The following is a 12,773-nucleotide window of genomic DNA, read 5'->3' on the forward strand; positions in this document are numbered from 1 at the left end:
TCTTTTTATGTGGTGCTGGAGATCGAACCCAGTGCCTCACACATGCTAGGCAAGTGCTCTAACCACTTAGACACAACCCCAGCCCCTGTTTTATTTATTTTTGCTGTCACATGAAATATACATAAAGATATGAAATCTGGCCCGCATGATGGGCCAGATTACAGATGCCTGTAATCCTAGCAATTTATGAGGTTAGACTGGAGGATCACAAGTTTGAGGCCAGCCTCAGCAACTCAGAGAGACCCTGTCTCAAAATTTTAAAAAATAAAATAAAAAGGACTGGGGATATAGCTCAATGGTAGAGCATCCCTAGGTTCCATCCCCAATACCAAAGAAAAAAGAAAAAAAAATCTAAATTGTAAACCAATTTAAGAGGCCAGTAAGGGTAAGAATGTGTGTTAAATTATCAATACTGTGTGTTTGTATAACCTTATGTGGAAATAATCAGAAAAGAAATCTTGTGATATCCAATCTTTTGTCTCCATAAGGAATAAAGATCCTTATGGAGCACAGGGGAAGGGGAGGATGAAATGGAGAATAGGCTCAAATAAGTGTCTAAAACATGCTGACATATCTAAATACACTGCTTAAAAATGAGTCTTTCTTGACTGAGTGCTGTAGTTTATAAAGTAACTTTCCATGTAGTCTATAACAGTTTTTCCATGGCTATGGATGGTTTTATCTCCATCTTTTACTACAATGTTATAAAATGCCAAATAGAGGGACTGGGGTTGTGGCTCAGTGGTAGAGCACTCCACTAGCATGGGTGAGGCACTGGGTTCCATCCTCAGCACCACATAAAGATAAACAAATAAAGGTGTTATGTCCATCTGCAACTAAAAAATATTTTTAAAATATTTAAATAGGAACTAATCATGTTGACCACGCCAGGTTGTTGTAAGGATTAAATCAATAATGACTGTAGGCTGGGAGCAGTGGTACATGCCAGTGACTTGGGAGACTGAAGGAGCTCAAATTCAAGGCCAGCCCCCAGCTCAGTGGTCCTACCATGGGTTCAATCCCCCAGGACCAAACATAAAAAACAGACAAAAGACAAAAACAAAAACAACAAAAAAAATGTAAAGTTCCTCCAAAATAGCTCTTGGTGCCTTTTGTGAGATTGAAAAAAAAAAAGCAGAGTATAATGAATTAAGACCCTGGACAGGTAAGTTTCAATGAAAAAATGAGCTGGGTACAGCCTAAAGCATAAAGAGTAAACACAGAAGGAAAGAATAGGCCATGCCGGAGGGCAGTAGTGAGCAGATACCACTACAGGGATTCTGAAAGGCATTGGGGACACACCCCGGAAAAGAAATAGGAAGAGGCAGTGTGTGTGTGTGTGTGTGTATGTGTGTTTCCAATAGAAGATTAGGAGTTGGTGCCAAAAACATTATACCTACTTGGCAACTTTATTTAGAATGGAATGAAGCACTAATCTAATTTTTTTTCTTTCTTGGGGTACCAAGGTTATGACTCAGGGGCACTCGACCACTGAGCTACATCCCCAACTCTATTTTGTATTTTATTTAGACACAGGGTCTCACTGAGTTGCTTAGCAAATCACTTTTGCTGAGGTTAGCTTTGAACTTTTGATCCTCCTGCCTCAGCCTCCAGAGCTGCTGGGATTACAGGTATGTGTCACCATGTCCGGTTCACTTAATCTCTATCTATCTATCTATCTATCTATCTATCTATCTATCTATCGTTGTAGATGGACACAATACTTTTATTTTATTTATTTATTTTTATGTGGTGCTGAGGATAGAACCCAGTGCCTCACACGTGCTAGGCAGGCACTCTACCACTGAGCTACAACTCCAGCATACCCCGAGCCTTTTTTATTTTTTTATTTTGAGACAGGATCTCACTTAGTTGCTCAGGGGCTCACTAAGTTGCTGTGGCTGGTCTTGAGATTCTCCTGCCTCAGCCTTCCAAGTCACTGAATGAGTTCCAAGTCACTGACTGCGCCACAATGCCCTGCAAATATGGTATTTTAAATAAAGGGGGAAACGAAATATTAAATTATGACAATGGGAGAAATGATTGGCCATTTAGAAAAAGAATAAGTAGAATTCATAGTTCATCTCTAACTTCAGGACAAGTTCCTATTGGGTCAAAAATTTAATTTATCAAAGAGCTAGATACAACCATATGAGAATAATGTCAGAGTGAAGAAAGTCTCTTTAAGAATGATACAAAATTGCCGGGTGTGGTGGCTCATGCCTGTAATCCCAGTAATTTAGGAGGCTGAAGCAGGAAAAATGCAAATTCAAAGCCAGTTTCAGCAACTTAGCAAGGCCCTAAACAACTTAGTGAGACCATGTCTCAAGATAAAAAGGGCTGGGATGTGGCCCAATGGCTAAGTGTTACTGGGTTCAATCCCCAGTACCCCTCCAAAAAGAAAAGAAAAAAAAGTGACACAAAATCTATGATAGAACAAAAAAAGACTGACAATTTTGCTTCATAAAAATAAATTTTTCTCACAACTGAAAAACTATAAACAAAGTTAAAATGCTAACTATAATCTAGGAAATATGTAGATACAAGAAAAGAGATAATTTCCTTATTATATAGAGAACTATCAAGCAATATAAGAAAAATACCAATGATGCAATCTAAAAATAGACGAAAGATGTGATCAGGAAGTTCACAGAAAAGAACAAACTCGATCAGGGCTGGGATTGTGGCTCAGCAATAGAGCGCTCGCCTAGCATGTGTGAGGCACTGGGTTAGATCCTCAGCACCACATGAAAATAAATAAATAAATAAAGGTATTGTGTTCAACTACAACCAAAAATATATATGTATTTCAAAAAAGGAACAACCTTGATCATACTATGAGATCCCAAATTCATATAGAATAACATAAATGAAATTAACACGTCAATGAAATGTGGTGTTTTACTTATTATATTCACCATGACAAAAAGTGATAACACTTTGTTGGTTGGGAATGAGGAAAAGTGAGGAAACAGGTATTTTCATTCATTCTGAGCATAAATTGGTATCTTCTGTCAGTAGGGCAAGTTGACTTAGTGATTATACTTCTAGAATTTATCTTGTAGCTGCATCCTGAGAAGTATGAAAGAAATCTTGGCATCTAACAACTTTGTCCAAATTCTTGTACTGAGAAATTTGACCAACCCTACCACAGCTTCTGTCAGCCTTAAGTATGTCTCTGGGACAACTCAGCTTCCCTTTGAATTCCTGTTTGAAAAACCTCAAGCTCAGTTTGTTCTAGCCAACATCTGATTCTCTCTTTCTTTCTTTTTTTTTATTAAAAAAAATTTTTAGCTGTAGATGGACATAGTACCTTTATTTTGTTTGCTTATTTTTATGTGGTGCTGAGGATCGAACCCAGTGACTCACATGTGCAGGTAAGCACTCTACCTCTGAGCTACTCCCCCAGCCCCTGACCCTCCTTTTTCTTAGAGAATTTAGTTTTAAAAAGCTTATAGTTTCAAATCCTTCCTTTGTCCCTTTGAGATATGCATGTATCCCACAATGTGTGTGTATTTTTCTCAAGGTCCTGAAAGCCATTACTTTGAAATGTAACCATCAGGAAAGATAGGACACATCTCTCTGTCATGAGGGAGAGCAGACTCCTAGCTTCAATGGGAGGACAGAATCCTAACTTCAATAATTGCAGCACAGCTGGCCGCATCACATTTACCCTAACTTTCTTATACACATTTTGGAATTTTTCACTTCCCAGACTTGTCCCTGATTGCTCCTCCTCCTGCTTTCCGTTATTCTTCCTTGAAAATGCCCAGTTACCTCTGCACCAATTAGAATAAAGCTCAGCTCTTTCCCCTATAGTCAGTAGTTACAACTAATGTCTGGACTTGATTATCTTTTAATAATTCCCACATACTGAAAATGACATTCATTATAACATTGTTTGTAATGGTCAGATTGATAACAGCTTTTGATTGGTAACAGTCCATCAATTGGGAACTGCTTGAATAATGTTAGTACATCTATATAAACAATACTGTTCAACCATAAACAGATAAAGCCCTTTATGAAATGATTGAAAGATTGCCAAGATACGTAGTTAAGTGAGTGGAGGGGAAGCACAGAACAGAATGTATAGTAGCTATTCTTTGTGTAGCAAAAGAAAAAAATATACAAATACACCTTGTGTGCCACATATATGAGGAAGCCATCCAAGACATGAGAATAGTGGTCTCCTGTTATAAGGAGATGGCATTTCCTTCTGAACACAGAAAGACAGGTAAGCAAACACCTGTAATCCGGAGGTGGGCAGGGCCCAAGCATCTCCTGCTTTGTAGGTTAGCTGCTTTGTGGGCAGCTGATTGGGGACTTGCAGGAGGTGATGGGCAGTGGCATGTGGACAGCATAGAGAACAGGCTGGAAAAGATAGTAAGGTAACTTTTGCATCAGGCAGTGATCATAGGGCCAAGGTTAGTGGACTTTGAAGGAGAGCGACTACAGGGAAGCAGGCAGCAGATTTGGTTATATTTAAAATGTGAGTTGCTCTAAAGTTTGAAAGAGGCAGAAGAAGAGGGAAGGTCACTTAGCAACTGGGAGGATTGCTGAAATGCAGCTCCACTTAACTAAGATTATCTTATTATATATCCCAGTAGGTTATTGCAAGGACTCTCTAATGGGGGGGGGGCATAAAAATGCACTGTTCAAATTTCCTAATGCAGAGAAAATGGTTGATGGGGAGCCTCAGTCCCCAAACATTCCATTTAAAGCAAACACACAGTCCTTAAAGGAGGTGTTTCCTAATCTCTCAGGGTAGCCTGGCTCAACCTCAGCTCCCTTCAGGCAAGACAACTTCATAATATAATACAGTTTAATATGGAGTCCTAACTTCATACTCCTGTTTTCCTCAACTTTGCAGCCATTTTATTTTATTTGTATATAATTATATTCTGAGTTTTTTTAATCAATTAAGTCTTTAGCATTTGTGTAGAATTAAAAGTACATTAAGGATGTCATTAAATTAAAATGGAAGCCAGGCATGGTGGTGCATACCTGGAATCCCAACTACTCAGAAGGCTGAGGCAGGAGGATTGCAAGTTCAAGGTTTACCTTGGCAACTTAACAAGACCTTATTTAAAAATTTTAAAAAAGGAGTGAGGATATGGTTCTGTGGTACTAGATCCAATCCCTAGTATCAAAATAAAGAACAAACATAACAAAACAAAACAAAAACAACTAAAAAACCCCACTGAAGTACAAAAGCAATAAAATCATCAAACTTTCTCTTTAAAACAGCGAGTCATTAAACTTTTTTTAAAACCATGGGTTTACTGACTGTCTCAAAATACACAAGACCTTTGACATTTATTATACATACCAGGGAGGACTTATTCTATCATATGGTAGAGTATGCCTGAACTAATGACATCTATTTATATAATCCTGCTAGTGTTCTTTGTACATGTCTTAAGCAATCAAGGTGAAATGACAAACAACTAAAGAGAGGTTGATTATAAGCAGTTGGAACCTGAAAAAGAATTGTGATATTGCTGGGTGTGGTGGTGCACGCCTGTAGTCCCAGCAACTTGGGAGGTTGAGACAGGAGGAGCCCAAGTTCAAAGCCAGACTCAGCAACTTAGCTGGATCCTTAGCAACTTAGTGAGACCCTGTCTCAAAAAATAAAAAGGGGGCTGAGAATATAGCTCAATTGGTAGAGTGCTTGCCTCACATGCACAAAGTCTTGGGTTCAATCCCCAGCACCACAAAAAAATAAAATAAAAGGAAATCACATTTAAAAAAAAAGAACTGGGGGTATAGCTGAGTGGTGAAGTACCCCTGGGTTAGCTCCTCAGTATCAAGAGAATAAATAAATAAATAAATAAGAATTATGATATTTACTTTCATTTTACATTCAATCTTGTTTTTCTGCAATTTTCTTTTCCTACATGGAATTTATGCCACCACAAGATGGCAGCACAATGGCATTCTGGTGGTCTAAACAGAGAAAGTTTAGACTGGCTTGAAGATTCTCCATCAGCCTGGTTGAAATTTAGAACTGAGACCCACATTGTCTTCATACATACATCCATTCATCCACCAGAACATCCAACAAGTATTCATTGCCTTTCAACAGAACTTTCAATAATGATCCAGTTGAGTTTAAAACATTATTAAAACCCTATGAAGATAACTGAAGTCCCCTCCTGCTGGGCCCTGTGTCTCTTTCAAAGCATAGCAGGCACAGGCCAGGCTCTGAGAGCCAGGTGGCTGGGTGGAAGGGGGAAAAGAAAAGATGACATGTAAAACGGGAGTTTACCTTAATTTAGGCTCCATCAGTAATATGAAAGTGGACTTACCTCTTAGAATAAGCAACTGGAATGTAAATTTTCAATCTTCAGTAGGGTAGAGATTGTATGATTCTTTTTTAAAAAATATTTTTTAGCTGTCAATGGATTTTTTTTTTTACTTTACTTATTTATTTATATGTGGTGCTAAGGATCAAACCCAGGGCCTCACACATGCCAGGCAAGTGCTCCACCATTGAGCCACAAAAATCCAGCCCTAGATTGTATGTTTCTTTTTTTTCTTTTTCTTTTTTTTTTTAGTTATACATGGACACAATATCTTTGTTTATTTATTTTTATGTGGTGCTGAGGATCGAACCCAGTGCCTCACATATGAGAGGCAAGGGCTGTGCCACTGAGCCATAGCCACAGCCCCAGATTGTATGATTCTTAATTGTATTCAGGAAGCCTGTATTAAAGATGTAAAAGTAAAATAAATAAAAAATAACGGAAGGAGGTCATACAGAAAAGAAACAGACTAAAGTACATTGTTCCTGTTTAATTATTATAGGTGGAGAAGTTCAAAAGTAAGTGCTAGGATGTTTTCAAGCACAGGACATCAGGTATTAGGTGGTGAGGGTGGTGAGCAGTTAGCAGATGACTCAATGAAGGAAATTTGAGAGCCATTTCTTGGAATGGGATCAGATACCTCAAATAATTGAAGGTCCAAATTAGTTCTGGAGGTAAAGGTAGCAGATAGTCATCTCTCAGGAATAGGCTGTTGGGTATGAATTTTGGCTGTTGGCTTCCTTGTGAATCCAGGCAATTTTTATAGAGCACTCACACATACAGCAGCTGATAACTGGTACCCAGTTTACCAATTTTTAACATTGTTATTTTCTTTTTCACCATCAAAGACAGAAATCTTTGGATTTTTTTGCTTACATATTTGGTGCTCACATTCATCCTTCTGCACTACTGTTTTCTCCCTACATCTGCTAGTTTTCTCTAAGTGACCTTTGTAAGACCACCCCTAAAAACAGAAGTGGTTAGTCTTCCAACCTTTAGATCAAACTGCCTTCCTCACACACATCAACAAAGGGCAAAATTTGGCATTTACTAATGATCAAAAATGTGATTTCATTTTTTTTTTTTTTTTTTTTTTTTAGAGAGAGAAAGAGTAGTATTCAATAGAGGATAGAGGTCAGCTTTGCCCTCTAAGGTAATGACTTTTAGAATCTGACCCTCAACCAGAAGTACATTTTACCCGGACTGTTTGCTCTCAAATCCCTTTCTTATTTTGCTGCTATGTCACAGAGATGCTGATCCTAATAGGCTGTATTTCTGAGGCTCTCCAGGTTGTTAATTGATATCTGACTGGGTCCAACCTGTACAAGATCCTGCCACAGCACTGGAGAGTGGAAAGAGAGAAAAAGCTTGGATTATTCTTGCCATATTTCTTTGTCTGAAGTGCATCTCTGATAGTGGCCTAGTTTCTTCTCTGGCTGCCATTCTAGCCCAAGTGGTCCCTCAGTGTTTTCAGTTTGTTTGATAACCCCAGCTCTGAGAGCCAGCAATACTGCACATTTCTTTATCCCTCAAGTCTAAAGGTATTAGTGGTTTCTGTCCTTGCTAATCAGATTGCCTCACCTTCCCCTGTTCAGTTAGCTTTTCCACCATTTGCCTAATTAGTTTCTGGTATTAAATTTCTTCTGTTAAAAACAAGCTGACAATAGTTTCTGTTTTCTTGACATGTGAATATAGCACACACAAGCATACATATGTGAAACTGAAGCAAATTCATCCCTAATAATATTCCTCTTATTGTGTGCAATATGAGACTGAGGCAGGAGTTCAAGTCCAGCCACAAGTTCAAGGTCAATCACAAGTTCAAGACCATTCTGGGCAACTTAGTGAGACCCTGTCTCAAAATAAAAAATAAAAAAGGCTGAGAATATAGGTCAGTTCTAGAGTGACTCTTTGTTCAATCCTAGTACCAAAACAAACAAACAAACAAACCAGAGAAAGAGAGAATGAGAATAGCAGTAAGAAATTCTTTTCTGCTATTGCACAGTAGGGTGACTATGGATAACAATTAAATTTATTTTGGGGTTCTGGGGATGTAACTCAGTAGCACAGCATTTGCCTAGCATATGTAAGGCCCTGGGTTCAATCCCCAGTACCAAAAAGAAAATTTTTAGTCTTCAAGCATTGCATAAAAACATTAAAATAATGCATATGAATGGAGCGCCATGTGATGTTTTAGGGCACGTATACATGAAGTAATATTTAAATCATTTTGAGAAAAGTAAGAAACTCTGATATGCTGTTGCACAGTAGGATAACTATTGATAACACTGATGTACTGTATATTTCAAAAAGCTAGAAGGATTTTTAGTGTTTTCACTACAAATAAATGATAATTGTTTGAGGAGACAGATATCAGATATATTTAACCTGATATAAATATTATACAGTGCAGCCAGGCATAGTGATGCATGCCTGTAATACCTGCAACTTCAGAGGCTGAGGCAGGAGGATTGCAAAGTTGAAGCCAGCCTCAACAACTTAGTGAGGCCCTATGCAACTTAGCAAAATACCATCTTAAAATAAAACATAAATAAAAGGGCTGGATTACATCTCTAGTACCACCTCCAAAAATTAAATAATGCATTCATATATCAAATATTGCATAGTAACCCATTATCATGGGTATAATTTTTATGTTTCAGTTAAAAAATTAATTTTTGTGTGTGGTGCTAGGGGTTGAACCCAGGGCTCTTGTGCATGCCAAGCATACACTCCACCATGGAGCCACTTTCTCAGCCCCTAAAATAAGTTTACTTTAAAATTAAGTATGCCAGGGCTGGACGGTTGATTATTGAGTGTCCTGAGAGGTCAAATTGCTGTCAGAAAAAGTCTGTGTGATCATATGTATTCTAAAATCATTAACACAGCATTTAAAAAAAAATCATATAAATAAAGATGTGGTTCCTGGATAAGGACATGGACATGAACACAGTCATGGAAAACTTGAACTTCCAGATTATAGACAATGGAAATCCAGAAGGGACACCATTAGAAACTGTCCAGGAGAAGCTCAGGGATCTTTGGGGCCTCAATGAAGCTTAGAGATACTTGGGTGGCTTTGCACAGAAAGTTTCCTTTGTTGGTGCATTATTTTTTTAAATTTATTTTTTAGTTGTAGTTGTCAATACCTTTAATTAATTATTTATTTTTAAAAATATGGTGCTGAGGATCGAACCCAGGGTCTCGCAGGTACTAGACGAGTGCTCTACCGCTGAGCCACAACCCCAGCCCTGTTGGTGCATTATTAAAAGAATTTGTTGCTTTTATGGTATCCATAGGGGCTGAATATTATCAGGAGTCCCAGAAAAAAAGATAAGAAGCATCACTGAAGATAGTATCTGGAAATATCTTAGTGACTCCTTAATTTGCTTATTAAAATAAGATTTCTTTACTGTATCATACTTGTCTATGTGTTTGGCCTTTAAAGAATACTAGTAAGGTTTAATAAAGTAAGAAAAACATTTAAAAAAATCAAAATGCCAGGCATGGTAGCATGTGCCTATAATCTCAAGCTACTCAGTAAGCAAAGATGGGAGGATTGTAAGTTTTGAGGCCGGTCGGGCAAGACCCCGTCTCAAACAAAACAAAACAAAACAACATTTTAAAGTCTTAAACGTTAAAATTCAAAAATATAAAAATAGGAGCCTGGAGTTGTGGTTCAGTGGCAGAGCGCTTTCTAGTACGTGTGAGGCACTGGGTTTGATCCTCAGCACCGCATAAAAATACATAAATAAAATAAAGGCATTAAAATTTTTTAAAAATAAACTTGAAGAGAATTAAAGTAAAAAAGAAAAATCAGTTGACTATCGTGGGTTGACTATGTCTGGACGCTCAGTTTTGTTTTATTCATTTACTTATCTACTTTTTCATCAGTTCTACACTGTCTTGGTTACCATCACTTTCCAATAATGTTTAGATTACATGCAGTTTGTGAATGTTCCAGCTTTTTTTTAATATTTATTTTTTGTTATAGTTGGACACAATACCTTTATTTATTTATTTTATGTGGTGCTGAGGATTGAACCCAGGGCCTCACACGCATTAGGCGAGCACTCTACCGCTGAGCCACAACTCCAGCTCCTGTTCCAGCTTTAAAAAATGTTGTTTTGACCTTTATAAGTCATAAGTTCACCTACAAAATACTGCTAGAATTTTGATTGGGATTGCATTTGACTGGGATTGCACATAAGGCCATTCGGAGAAGACCATATTGAGTCTTTTAATCAGTGAATATTTTAAATTATGCAGACTAATGTTTTAGTCCAAAACTAATGTTGTGCTTCTGATATTTATTTTGTAACCTATTTGAAACCACATAGAACCTTCACTGCCACAGCTTGATAGTAAAGGCATGTAGGTGGGAGTTCATCACAGAATGGCCTTGGCTATTTTTATGTTCACTCAATTATTTTTATGTTCATAAACAAAAGTTTCATGAACATAAAAATAGTCTTCATTTTAGGACTCAATTCTGCATCCAACTCTTGCTACCTCATGATTTTGAGAAATTACTTAGCTTACTTTGAGTTTTTGTTTCTTTATCTATACAATGAAATGATAAGGGTGTGTATGTAACTCAGTAATTCGGTGCTTGCCTGGCATGTGCGGAGCCCTGGGTTCAATCCCCAGCTCAGAAAAATAAAAATAAAAAAAAGAATGGTAGAATGGTTATGTTTTTTTTTGTCTGTAAGTGGATATATGATATTTTTTCCATTAAGTCTTCCTGAATCAACTCTCTTAGAATGCCTTCAAAATTAACATTTCATTATATCTTATATAGAAAATAGATTTAATTATACAAAGATGACCATTCAGATTTGAATGATATAAACCCTGTGTGATATGATGAGCTAAGAGATTATTTCTGTGAAAGTCTTTGTTATTGCTTTTGCAATAAAGGCTGATTTAATTTATAAAACACCATTTCACCTGACCCTGAATGTCAGCGCTTAATATGCACCAGGCATGCACATTCTAACAGCTTTTGTGTTCGTATAATGGACCAGTGGAATTCTATTTAAGGCCTGGGATTCAATTGTATCCTACAAACAAAGACAGATTGTTTTGAATTGGTGTCTGTTAAGGAAAGATGTTCAGTTGTTATATTAACTGTGTGTTTTAATCAACTTGAGCATGTTATTCAATAAGCCGTATTTCTCTGTAAATGAAATGTTTCTTTATAGATAAACTGAATAGTTGATATATATATATATATATTTAAATCAACTTGCACCAAAATTTTGTTATTTTTCAAAAACACATTTTGGGGTTTTCAGGAAGCCATTAAAATGTCAGTGTCCCCAAAAAGAAAAAAAAAAGCATTAGTCATGGCTAAACTATTTTCTGGGTATTTCCAGCCAATAAATTTGTTAAAGGGCCTGAAAATAATATATATCCCTCCATTCTTTCATAAAATGTCTATCCTCAGAATTGTGATTCCTGAGTCTTATTCCCCTGACTAAGAGTGAGGAGTTTATATTCTGCTGAAGAAACAAAGACAGAAACACAAAATTTATCATAAAATGAAGGGGGTACTGTAATCAAGAAATTAATTTATTAAAACATTTTTGGGGGCTGGAGTTTATAGCTCAGTGGTACAGCACTTGCCTAGCACATGTGAGGCACTGGGTTTGATCCTCAGTAATACATAAACTAAGTAAATAAAATAAAGGTATTGTGTCCATCTATAACTAATATATATAATATATATATATTGGCATAAATTTAGTGCTCCCATGTGCCAGTCCACACACTAGCTATTGAGAATTAGATATAAACTTTAAGAATTTAGGGCTGGGCATATAGTTTAATGTAGAGTGCTTGCCTACCATGTGTGAGACTCTGGGTACTGTCCCAGCACAGCACACACACATACAAAAAGACTTTAAGAACTTATACTGTAGGGGCTGGTGCTGTAGAGCAGTAGAGTGCTTGCCTAGCCTGTGTGAGGCACTGGGTTTGATCCTCAGCATCACATAAAAATAAATGAATTACAATGGATAAACAAACTTATGAAAAATTGTTCATCATCCCTAGCAATTAGAGAAATGCAAATCAAAACTACTCTAAGATTTCATCTCACGCCAGTCAGAATGGCAATTATCAAGAAGAAAAGCAATAATAGATGTTGGCAAGAATGTGGGAGAAAAGGCACACTCATACATTGCTGGTGAGACTACAAATTGGTACAACCACTATGGAATGCAGTATGGAGATTCCTTGGAAAACTTGGAATGGAACCACCATTTGATCCATTATTCCACTCCTACATTTATACCCAAAGGACTTAAAAATCAGCATACTACAGTGACATAGCCACATCCATGTTCATAGCAGCTCAATTCACAATAGCTAAACTATGGAACCAAACTAGATGCCCTTCATTCAACAGATGAATGGGAAAAGAAAATTTGTGGCATATATACACAGTGAAATATTACTCAG

The 12,773-nt window shown here is 37.1% G+C and overlaps 1 pseudogene; it reads left to right on the forward strand.

The window, feature by feature from the left end:
- Positions 1-4,206: 4,206 nt before the first annotated feature.
- LOC125617778 lies at positions 4,207-9,658 on the forward strand (annotated as a pseudogene).
- The last annotated feature ends 3,115 nt before the right edge of the window (positions 9,659-12,773 follow it).

Source organism: Marmota marmota, unplaced genomic scaffold, assembly GCF_001458135.2.
Source record: "Marmota marmota marmota unplaced genomic scaffold, marMar, whole genome shotgun sequence".
NCBI lineage: Eukaryota > Metazoa > Chordata > Mammalia > Rodentia > Sciuridae > Marmota > Marmota marmota.